The sequence below is a fragment of the Cynara cardunculus genome, assembly GCF_001531365.2.
Source record: "Cynara cardunculus var. scolymus isolate 2C chromosome LG 12, CcrdV1, whole genome shotgun sequence".
Taxonomy (NCBI): Eukaryota; Viridiplantae; Streptophyta; class Magnoliopsida; order Asterales; family Asteraceae; genus Cynara; species Cynara cardunculus.
In genome coordinates, this window is record NC_037539.1 from 34,784,469 (window position 1) to 34,796,638 (window position 12,170).

Below are 12,170 nucleotides of genomic sequence, written 5' to 3' on the forward strand. Positions count from 1 at the left end.
TTAGATTTGTGTTATTAAACTTTGACTTTGAAGTTAGCTTATAGTTTTTGGGTTATGGTAGCTTTGGTTTTCTTATTGCTAATTTATCAAAAAGATACTAGTTTTGTGGTATTAATAAGTTTCCATTGTAGCTCAATGAAGTTTTAATAGGATCAACTTCATTTATTTCTTGAGTTTTGGTTTTCCACTATGGATGAGTTTAAATTCTTCATCTTGGATGGTTATGTGCTTTGTTGGTTAGGATTGCAACCTGGAAGTTTATGTTTTCGATATGTGTTTATGGAATAGTTGGGATGTCATTATGATATTGTTATGGTCAAAAGATGGGTAGAAATGGATGCAAGTCAAATATGGTTTGGAACAGGGGGAGAAGGGGAAGTAGTGTATGGCACGACTAGGCCACGCAACCTAAGTCGCATGGCAGGTCGTAGGAGCGACTGTTTGCGAATTTTGTGTATTTTTGCTTCAAGTCGTTTTGGGGTCTTTTGGGATACAATTTAGCTTCCTTAGAACTTTTTAAGAGTTGAGGTTGAGTCTATATCTCTTAATTGTGATCCATGCTTAATTTATTCACATTATAGTGTTTAGTTTCTATCTCTTTTCGGTTACTGTTTAAATATTCATATATCAAACAAGGTGAGTTTTCCTATACCTTTTGAACTGAAATACATATGATGTTAATATTGCTATTATAATATGATATATTTGTGTATATAAGCCTAATACGTCTCCATTGGACACACTGGTTTTTATTTGTAAAGAAAAAAGATGGATCCATGGAAAGTGTATCGATTATCGGGAACTTAACAAACTGGCCAAAAAAATAAGTATCCTCTTCCAAAAATCGATGACCTATTTGATCAACTACTTTGAGGCTAGTTACTTCTCGAAAACTGATTTACAATCGGGTTATCAACAGTTTAAAGTTCGAGAATAAGATGTATCCAAGATTGCATTTCATACCAGGTACGGGCATTACGAGTTCTTGGTGATGCTTTTAGGATTGACAAATGCAACATGAGCTTTTATGGATATGATGAACTACGCATGTAATCAATATCTTGATAAATTTTTAATTGTTTTTGTTGGTGATATCCTTATTTATTCTCGTTCGGGATAGAAGCATACTAATCTATTGAAAAGAAAAAGTTGTACGTTAAACCGTATAAATGTGAATTTTGGTTAAGAGAAGTTCAGTCTTTGGAACATGTTGTTTTAAAGTGGATTCGATCAAAATTGAAGTTATTGAAAAGTGGGAACCACAGCGAACATCGACAGAAGTCGGAAGTTTTCTTGGGTTGGTATAAGACCCGAGTTTTAGAAACTTACTCATTAACTTACCTGAATTAACCTCTAAGTGGGGTAAAAATGCTCTCGAAAATGAGGGATAGAAGTTGTGAAAAGCCGGGAACGAAACTATATAAAGCTAATTTTTGTGTTTGAGTTCTTAATGCATATTCGGATGTCCCATTTGAAGTTTAAGTTGTTTATAAACATGTAGGACCGAAGTAACTTGTTAATAGAATTAGGATATGACTTTACATCGTTTAAGTAATAACCGATTTACGGATTCGTTAGACACGTTAGCAAGTCGAACTTTACCGTGAATCCGGTTTGATCGTGTTTTGCTTCTTTATTTTGCTTAAGGTACGGATTTCACTTTCTTTCCCTCTCGGGAAAGTAATTGTTGTAATTAACCCTTCGTAAAGGTGGTTCACTGCCTTGTGATTGATCGCTCAAAAGTGGTCAACAAATTGCATACCTATATATATATATATATATATATATAAACACTATTGAATCTTTATCGTGAACATTTGAGTTTAGTTCGTTGAATTGTGTTTGAATCTTTCAAGTTTGTTAAATTGATTCTCATATTTTGTAGTTTTGAGTTTTATGAAGTATATATTGAAACCTGACGTCTTATGAAAGTCATCCGGGTAGTGGCACATGTTTAGTTTTATTGGTTTTCAACATCACCTAATCGATGGGCATATTAGTTGGGATGCCTTCTATGGAGGTTTTGTAGTCATGGCGTCCTGCAGGTGAACTCGTTCCATTGGGTTAGGCCTAATAGTGGCTTACGTGAACCCTCCTTGTGGACTAGGCCGATTTTATTGGCTCTAGGCCGGATAGATCGATCCTAGGATTACCTATCATGTGACCGTGGTTAAATTCACGGGAGACTCAGGGTGTGTGCCCGCATGCCGGTCCGATAGTTCGTGTGGTTTGGCCACCCCATGAACATTACAGGAATTGACGGATTTTGTTTATATTATGTTCGAAATGAGAATTGTGAAATGTCTTGATTTTCTATGAATTCAGTTTAATTGAATTGTAAGTCTTCCGCTTTATTATCGATATTACGTATTATTATTTCAAATTTATATTATAATCTGTTCACTATGCCCCGTGCTCAGCCGTGTTCTTGTTTTCTGACACGATAGGTTCCAAGTGATACTGATCGGGTGAAACACCACAGACTACAATCAGGACCAAAAGCTAGTATACAAATAGTCTCAATATCGTATTTCAAGTAATAAAAGTGGTACAAGTACCGGATATCGTCCACATGGATCGTAGTAAAAGTTTAGAAGAAAGTAAAGTTAAGAAAATGATTTCAGAAGACGAATTATCGAAGACTTAGATTTGAACAGAGTTAACACAACTAAAAACAGGAGATAACAGATAATAAAAGCAAGCTAGGGTGTATGACTTTTCGGGTGAGATGTAAATATTATTTCCAGTCGACCAATGCTATCAAAATGCTACAGCATGAAACCATGCTGACAAATTGCTATAGCAGTCAATCAGTAACAACTATTTTTACCAATTACTTTGAAGGTATTCCTCTCGGACTTCACCAATGCACTGATATTATAGCTTTCAACCCATATCTCTATGAGGTATCCAGACCAGTGAAAGTGACAAATGGTGTCTTCAAAATATATGGATAAACAATCTCTTTGTTAAAAATCACTCTCTCGAGTGGATTCCCATATCATTCAAGTTGACGTGTTCTAAATGGCTCATCTCTGAGTCCATTCCACTTTAACACTTCAGAGTGATCAACTCGTCGAGAATTAACAACTTAGAAAATACGGACAACAAATCTCTTTGTTAGCAACTCTCTCAAGTCTACTTCCCATATCATCCAAGTTGACGTGCAAACAATGGCTCAGCTTAGAGTCCACGGCACTTTAACACTTTCAAAGTGATCAACTCGTCAAAAAGTGTCATTGGTTTTATAAAACTTGAAATGAAAAAGTAAAACATCGTTGTTACATGAAAGGGTCGACTATATTTTGGTTTAAAAACTCACCATTTTCGTCATACACCCTAGCTAATAAAATTAGCTACTCATAACGAAAAGTAAATGACAAGAAATATAAAGTGCGATAAATAAAGACATAATATAAATGCGGAAAGTAAATACAGAATATAAATGACGGAATAATAAAGATGCGGAAAGCGTAATAAATAAATGACGAAAATAAAATGCGAGTAAGCGTAAATAAATAAATGACGGAATAATAAGAGCAATAATATAAAGAAAGCAATTTAAATAAAGCGATTAAAGAAACTCGAAATGTAACCAAAAGATTTATAATATTAAGAAACTTGTTCTTCAAGTAGGATATCTACTTGAGAGAAACAAGAGAGAATATGGAGTAAAGTGTGGAGTGGTGTGTTCAATACTCCTCCCAACATCCCTTTTTATAATAGGGATGGAATGAGGGCAAAATGGTCAATTCACACCCATTTAGTTCAAAAGAAACCAAAAAGTACATATTAACAAACTAATATTTAGAAAACAACTAAATTAGTCTTGTAAACTCCAGCTAATCTGATTAAACTACAGCTGGTTCAACTTTAGAAGGCTTTCAAATGTCTTCATATAGTCATGTCAGTCAACTCCAAGTCTTATCTTTCTCTTCATCTGCCTTCAGGTCATGCTACCACATTCCCACAGCATCGACCTGCTCCAATCTGTCCAAAATGAACTCAACTTAGACCAAAATCCACTAAAAACAGGTTCATCATTTACTTCAGCATAAAAATAGATAAAAGAGATAAAATGTTGGGATATGAAATCAAAATAACCTATCTAAAAGAGAATAAAAAGGTACTTTACGTACTAAATACTTAGTACGTATCAGATACTGATAGGGACAAGACTTGAGATCGAGCGTTTGACTTTTGGAGTTTGTAAACTCGTTTGTAGATGATGATAATATTATAAGCTTATAAATAGTTGTTAGAATGTAATATTTCGGGTTCTAAAGCATGCTTTAGAAGTTAATCTATGTTTGGAGTTTATTAGTCGCTCTGTAATGTTTGTCTTTGAATTAAGTTTCGTTAGTGACATCGCCAGTTTCGAACCACATGGACGGGGGATGTTACAAATGTGGTATCAGAGCATAGATTTTGACTTATAGAATAAGTAAGCTTAACCTGTGAGAATTGGGTAGACATGGGAACAAGTAAATGAGAATTTAGTTCTATTTATCAGTTTACGATCCATAACTATTTTGAATTCTAATCTTGATTTTGTTCTATTTTAGAATATTGAGACGTAGTCGCCTACGCAAATCCAGATCTCAAACCGAGGGTAACCTAACCCCAATCTAATAGGGGTGGAAGTGAGCCCAATATTGTTGATCTGGTCTGTCAGACCATGTCAAGTATGATGCCTATATATCTCTGGTAGGCCATCCAGGATATGTAACAAGTAGCACATAATCTTCTTTGAACTCAAATCCTGGTCCTCCAACAAATACTGGAAATCCTGGATCTAGTTCTGGTAACCCAACTGGAGAAATATATATATATATATATATATATATATATATATATATATATATGGCTTGAAAGTTTTAACAAACCAAAACCTCAGTTCTTCTCAATTGCCATAGATTCTATGGATGCCAAACACTAGATTCGACATGTAGAAAAGATTTTCAATGTCTTGGATGTTCCATATCAGTATCGGATTGCTTGGCTACTTATATGTCAGAGAAAGAAGCAAATAATTGGTGGGAATCTTGTGTCTAAACAGACTCATATGTTAGAGACTTGTCTTGGGATAATTTCAAAGAATTTTTCTTCAAGCAGTACTTTAACTTGGCTAATCATGATGCCTATGTATGCTACTATCCAGCAAGGTGAGAAAGAAACAATTGTCGACTACATGGCACATTTTCTTAAATTTTCTCATTTTGCAAGAAATACCACAGGCACTCAAGTCCAAAAAGCTGACAAATTTAAATGGACTCTCAACCTCGAGGTACAAGGATCGTCTCTTAAATCATCCTTTCAAAACCATTACCAAAGTGGCCGACACAACAAAGAATATCGATCGGTCATGACAACAATGGTTAATCTCACGCGTTGATAATAAGAAATGTGGATCTGAATTATTTTCCTAAAGCAACCCTCATTTTTTATAGTCAAAGTCGAGCATTGACACACATAAAAGATCAAGTCAATTCACGCCACGAAATTACCGAGAACACCAACAGGTTTTGATGTTATCTGGGTTATAGTAGATCGGTTGTCAAAATTTGCTCATTTCTTACCAATTAAATAAATGTATCCATTGGAAAGATTAGCAAAGTCATATATCGATAAAATAATGACTTCACACGGTGTACCATTATCGATTATATTGGATCAAGAAAGACGGTTTACCTCAATGTTCTGGAAGAGTTTCCAAAGAGAGATGTGATCACAAATAAAGTTGAGTACCCCTTATGACCTACAAAATGATAGACATAGCGAATGGACGATTCAAACACTTGAAGACTTGTTGCATGCTTGTATAATCGACTTTGGAGGTTCGTGGGAAAGATATTTATCGTTGATTGAATTTGCTTATAATAACAATTACCATTCCAGTATTCAGGTGGCACCCTTCGAGGTCTTGTACGATAGAAAATGTCAAACACCATTGTATCGGAACGAGGTAGGAGAGAAACAGTTAGTTGGACCGTAATTCGTTCAGTTAACGGCAAATAAGACCAATTAGATTTGCGAACGGTGCTCAGAACCGACAGAAGAACTACGTCGACAAACGCCATAAATCGAAGAGTTCCAAGTCAGGGACAGAGTCATGTTAATGGTATCTCTGTGGAAAGGGGTCATTCATTTCCGTAACAAAGGTAAGTTGAGTTCGAGGTATATCAAATCTTTTGTGATTAGTGATCAGGTTGGTGAGGTAGCTTATCCCGCAGAGTTGAGTGGTATTCATAACACTTCTCATGTGTCCAATTTGAGAAAGTATTTAGTTGACTCTAAAGAGGCGATACCGTTATCGAAAATTCAGGTTGATGAGAAACTGAATTTTGTTGAGGAACCATAAGCAATTATTGATTAAAAAGTAAAAAAAAAGTTACGAAACAAAGATATCAAATTGGTAAAAGTTTAGTGGCAGTATGATAAGGGGCAAGAAGCTACCTTGGAACTGGAATAGGTAATGAAATCTAAATACTCTAGTTTCTTCCATTGATTGAATTCCAAGATGAAATTTTGTTAAGGGGGGATGTTGTAATATCTTAGTTTTAATTAAAGTAAAGTCCAAGGGTTAGAAATGTTATTTGGCAGATCTGGAGGGTCCCATCTTGAAATTTGGAAAACCCATTTAAATGGGTTGTCTTCTCTTTTATGCTTTCTAGATTATGCTACCTACTCTTCTTTTTATTGTGTGTGTTCTTTGAGAGAAATCTTATAAGACTAGTTTTATTTTGTTGGTGAAGAAGGTTTTAAAGGGGTTAAGTTTGGAACATATCAATTTGAGGTATAACTTTTCTCCATCTTTATATTAGATATGTGTTATAAAACTTTGACCTTAAGTTAGGTTAAAGTTTCCGAATTATGGTATCTTCAATTTTCTTGTTGGTAATTTATCAAAAAGATATTAGTTTTCTGGTATTGGTAAGTTTTCATTGTAGCTCAATGGAGTTTTAATTGGAGCAACTTCATTATTTCTTGAGTTTTGGTTTTCACTATGGATGAGTTTAAATTCTTCATCTTGGATGGTTATGCGCTTTGTTGGTTAGGATTGCAACTTGGACGTTCATGTTTTCAATATGTGTTTATGGAACAGTACGGATGTCATTTATGATATTGTTATGGTCAAATTGGATAGAAATGGATGCAAGTCAATTCTCGTTCGAAACAGGGGGAGAAGGGGAAGCAGTGTGTTAGGTCGCATGGCATGTCTTGGAATGATTGTTTGCGAATTTTTGACTTTTGCTTTAAGTCGTTTTGGGGTCTTTTGGGATTTCATATAGGTTCCTTAGAACTTGTTAAGAGTTGTGGATGGATTTATATCTCTTAATTGTGATCCAAGCTAAATTGATTCAGATTCAAGTGTTTGGTTTCTATAACTCTTTTCGGTTACTGTTTAAATCTTCATATATCGAATCAAGGTGAGTTTTCCTATACAGTTTGAACTGAAATACATATGATGTTATGTAACACCCCATTCCACACATTGCATGAACATATAATTCATACATAAGAAATACATGTTTTATACACCACATAGGTCTCTTTGTACAAGAATTTATCATTACAGAATACATGGTTCAAAAATTCAAAATGCAATTCTTGCGCTATTTCATGTTCAGCTAACAAAACTATTCATAACATAGCCAAATCTTCTATCAAATATGCATCTAGGAAAATATCACAATTTTCTTTTCCCTTTACCGTCTGAACCTCCAGCAACACATATTTAAAATCACAAAACGAGGGTTAGACCGAAAGGTCTAGTGAGTTTTTCCTCTTTTTATGTTATTGCAGGGTGAATATCACCAAAACTTTTATATAAAACAACTTTTAATATATATATATATATATATATAACGAACATATGAACAAGTAAGAACATATTACCAGTACCTTTTCACTTTTCAAGCCAAACTCTCTGCTTGCAAATAATATATTAGACCCAAATAGGTTGTATTAACCAGGTATATCACAGTGCTACTTTTAAATCATAAACAAGGTTTATAACATCTAGACTATGATTTTCAATAAAAACCCTAATCCTAAACCTTTAAATCACAAAAAAATAAAGATTCCAGACCATGGTAGTCTTAAATGATATAATAGTAAGAGTTATATCACATAACACACATACAAATGCCACCCTTATATCCAAAGGTACACCTCTCCTTGATATGCCACTCTTATCCCATGGTACACCTCTCCTTGATATGCCACCCTTATTTCTTCTTTGCAACATTTCCCAAAACAATTCCATATAGAACAGACCGCAGTCAATGAAATATTATTAGTTCAAAATCATCTTTATTAAAGTTCCCATCTCTTGTTAAAAGAACAACAACAAAATGATGATTAATACATAAGTCAACACACAAATCCGGTCAATATAGACTTGACCGGACTTCATCTCTGGTCAAACCTTGGCCAGATTACTAATCCGGACAACACTATTCTTTGTGTCTGATTTACCACTCTGGTTAATTCTCAAAACCTTGTCCGGATTACTAATCCGGACAACATATTCAAGACTTGTCCAATTTACAAATAAACCAGTCACCCTTTTAGTCGTATTCATACTTCTCCGATCAATATATTTAAGCGATTTATAAATTTCAAATTTCACTAACACTTAAATCGCATAACCTTCTGTCCGGTTTAAGGCTACACCGGTCAATACATCAAGCTATTTAATCCTTAAACCGCTCATGTTTTGTCCGGTTTAAGGCTAAACCGGGTAAAACAAGTTTTCACAATAATTATTAATCAATCCAAAGGAATTACTTACAATTGAAATATAATGGTAAACTACTCACCTTTGAATTCCTTTTGAAAACTAGCCTCTTGAAAATCAACTTGAATTCCAGACAAAAAAACAATTTGGTCACCACTTTTCTTCTAAATCGCTTAATTTCTCAAAAATGGTCAGAAGAGTGTAAAGGAGATTTAACCTCTCTTTTATACTTCTCTTTTCAGGAAAGTCGGCTATTATAGCCTTCTCCCCTTTCCCCACATGCATGCATACATCCATTCATACCATCATAACTCTGTATACGCTCATGCACACATGCACATATTTATGCATACATTCCTATATTTCATATTCCATGCATTTATTCACCTATGCATACTCACATACATGCATGCTTATTATGCATATATTTCCTATGCATAAAAATTCACATACTCGTGTGATCAAATATAACAATTTATCATGCTTTCACACAATAATATAACAAATAATCATGTATTAATTACCTCAGGTGATAACCAGGATCCGGTTATCACATGTTAAGGGATTACTATTATGATACAATATATTTATGTGTATGTGGAAGTTGTTGTCATTAATTGTGTTAAGATATTGTTCTATGAATTGTGCTTGTGCAACAATTATACCTGTGACTGATTGGTTATGCTTGAGCCCCAACTATGTGTTTAAAGTGTTGTGCATGGGTGCCAATTGTATGTGTTGACAGGTTGTGCTTGAGTGCCAACTAGGATTATGTGTGACTGAAATGTGCTTGGATGACAAGTATATGTTTATTGAATAGAAGAAGTTTTATATAAACTGTTTTTATTGTAAAGATTATATTGACAGAGATTTCCTTACTAGACAGTGTGATTTAACTTTCATTTTGTTTTTAAAAATATGTATTTATGGACCGATGCATTTAATTGATAAAGGAAAGGGAAAGTTGTGAGATTATCTGTTCAGTTGCTATATCTGAAGCTGGTTGTAGAAGTTTGTTCTTTTACTTTATACAAATCTTTTTGTTAAGAATCTAAAGTATAAAGTTTGTATACAGTTTTAGATATTTGTATTGTTTTGTAAGTTGAAACCCCAATATGTAAACCTTCTATGGTTTGTTATATGTAAATTATATGTGGGGTTGGGTTTCGTTGAGTAGTGAAGTTATGATGAGAAACATAAAAATAGATCTACACCGTTGGATCAATCCTAATTGAAATGTCAACACTAATGAGGTGCATCGAGATGCACCAGATCAATTACCTTTTAAAGTGCAATTCATGGGTGGACATGAGATTAAAAGTGATCAAAGATTCATATATCTTCTTATCCTTTACACGATAATTTTCCTTCTCACACGATCCTTTATCGTTATGTATGTTATGTTATATGATTTTGCGGAATGTTACACCTTGATCATTGCCACTCAAAGTAGTTTTGTATGATCACAATGTTCTAATTTAAACGTGCTCTCATCTTTCTCTCAAGTCCCTCAAGTTTGGACAATGGCTAATCAAACCTTGGACTTCCATCTTTCAAGGAATTGCATCATTAATCCCTCTCTTTAATTTCACATTCATTTGATTTATTTTGGAGTGTTAGAACATGCTTACGTGTTGGAGTATTTTTATAGCAGCATCACTTAATTTTTATGATTAATGGGCTGTTTATTTGCAGCTTAATTAGGTTTATTGATCTATCTGATTTATTCGTACAACTCATTTAAGTTGTTACTTACGGCTTATTCGCACAGAACATGACTTAATCATACAGATAGAAATGATGTGTTGTCCCTATTTGGGTTGACACACATTTTACATATAAAACATCAACTTAGAGTTACTATACATATAGTTATAAAGGAATAATCACATAAATAGCCATTTTTAGAAGTGTATCATTCATTATAAAATAGCTAACTTTTTCGGGTTTCATACAATATAGCAATATAGTTCGCAAAATGGTGAGGTCCACTTTTTCAGCATATAGTTGTACAAAACTTTATTGTTTTATTGGAAAATTTTATTTTATGAACTGGCATTTTTCGAACGAATCTATACTGTTTTCTTGGAAAAAAAATTTTCTTTTTTCTATTTTAGGGTTCGTAAAACAATATGGGTGAGATTCTTTACATTTTGCAAAGTGTAACTTTTTATCGGTTTACATTTAAACAGAGGCGGATGGCTAGGGGGGGGGGGCATGGCCCCCGTGCCTTTGTATCTCCATGTTTGGTGTGACATGGGACAAAGACAATATGGAACAAGATGGGACTAAAACTCATTTTCATGGGACAAAACTAGAGTTTTTTGTTGGGAAATTTATAAAAATAACCGTTTTACACAACCTTTTGCCACAAAATAATCACATTTTAGAGGTTTTGCCAAAATAACCACCCGGATCGCCCCCGGCATAATGGGGGCGATCCCATATAAAAAAGTAAAAAAAAAAATTCTCAAAAGTCGAGATTACTGTTCACCTYGTTGACCGTGTTTGACCTCGCCCGGGGGCGATCCGTACTATTCACGGGGGCGATCCGTACAGTACGGGGGCGATCCGTACTGTTCACCCGTGAATTTTTTTTTTTTCGAATTTTTTTAAAATTAAAGTTGTATTTTTTTAACTTTTTTAAAACCAAATTTCATGAGGAAAAGATTTAAAAATAAATCTTTATAATTATGGAGATGCAAAAATTAATTTTCATGGGAAATCAGATATAATATCTGATTGACGATATTTGACCTCTATTTTTATACAACAATTAAGGGGTGTTTTTATTAAAAATGGAAAAATACATAAAGTGTGTCTTTTTACATATTTAATTTTAAATTTCGCAATTAAAAAAAAATTGATTTTTTTTCACTATAAATACCAACCTCCTAATTCATAATTTTTCACACATTCTCTTCCATTTCTTTTCTCATATATTTTACTCTCACAACCCTTAACCCATTAAACACAATAAACCATCATAACCTTTAACCCACTAAACACAATCAACCATCACAAAACATGAAATCACGTRAAAGTGATAATGTTTGTGTGTATCTTCGAAGTGGCGGTTTATTCCAAGATATAAATGGTGTTTTAGAGTACCTTCCGATTACCTCTCCCACATGTGCAATACGTTTGTCTTGGCCAATAACGTATTCTGGGGTCGTCAAAACGTGTGACGAAAAAGTTAACTTTACGTGGTCCTTTCAATTTATTTTTTAAAATAAATACGTTATATCAGTTTATGGACGACGATGATGTGGTAATCATCCACAACGCCATTCGTCAAACTTTACAAGAAATGTTGACACTATATGTTGTCRACAATGGAGGTTATGAAGGAAATCCATCAAATGCAAACCTGGGAGGTTCAAACACTTTTTACACCGGTGCTGTGAGCACACTCTTCCCCGACGTT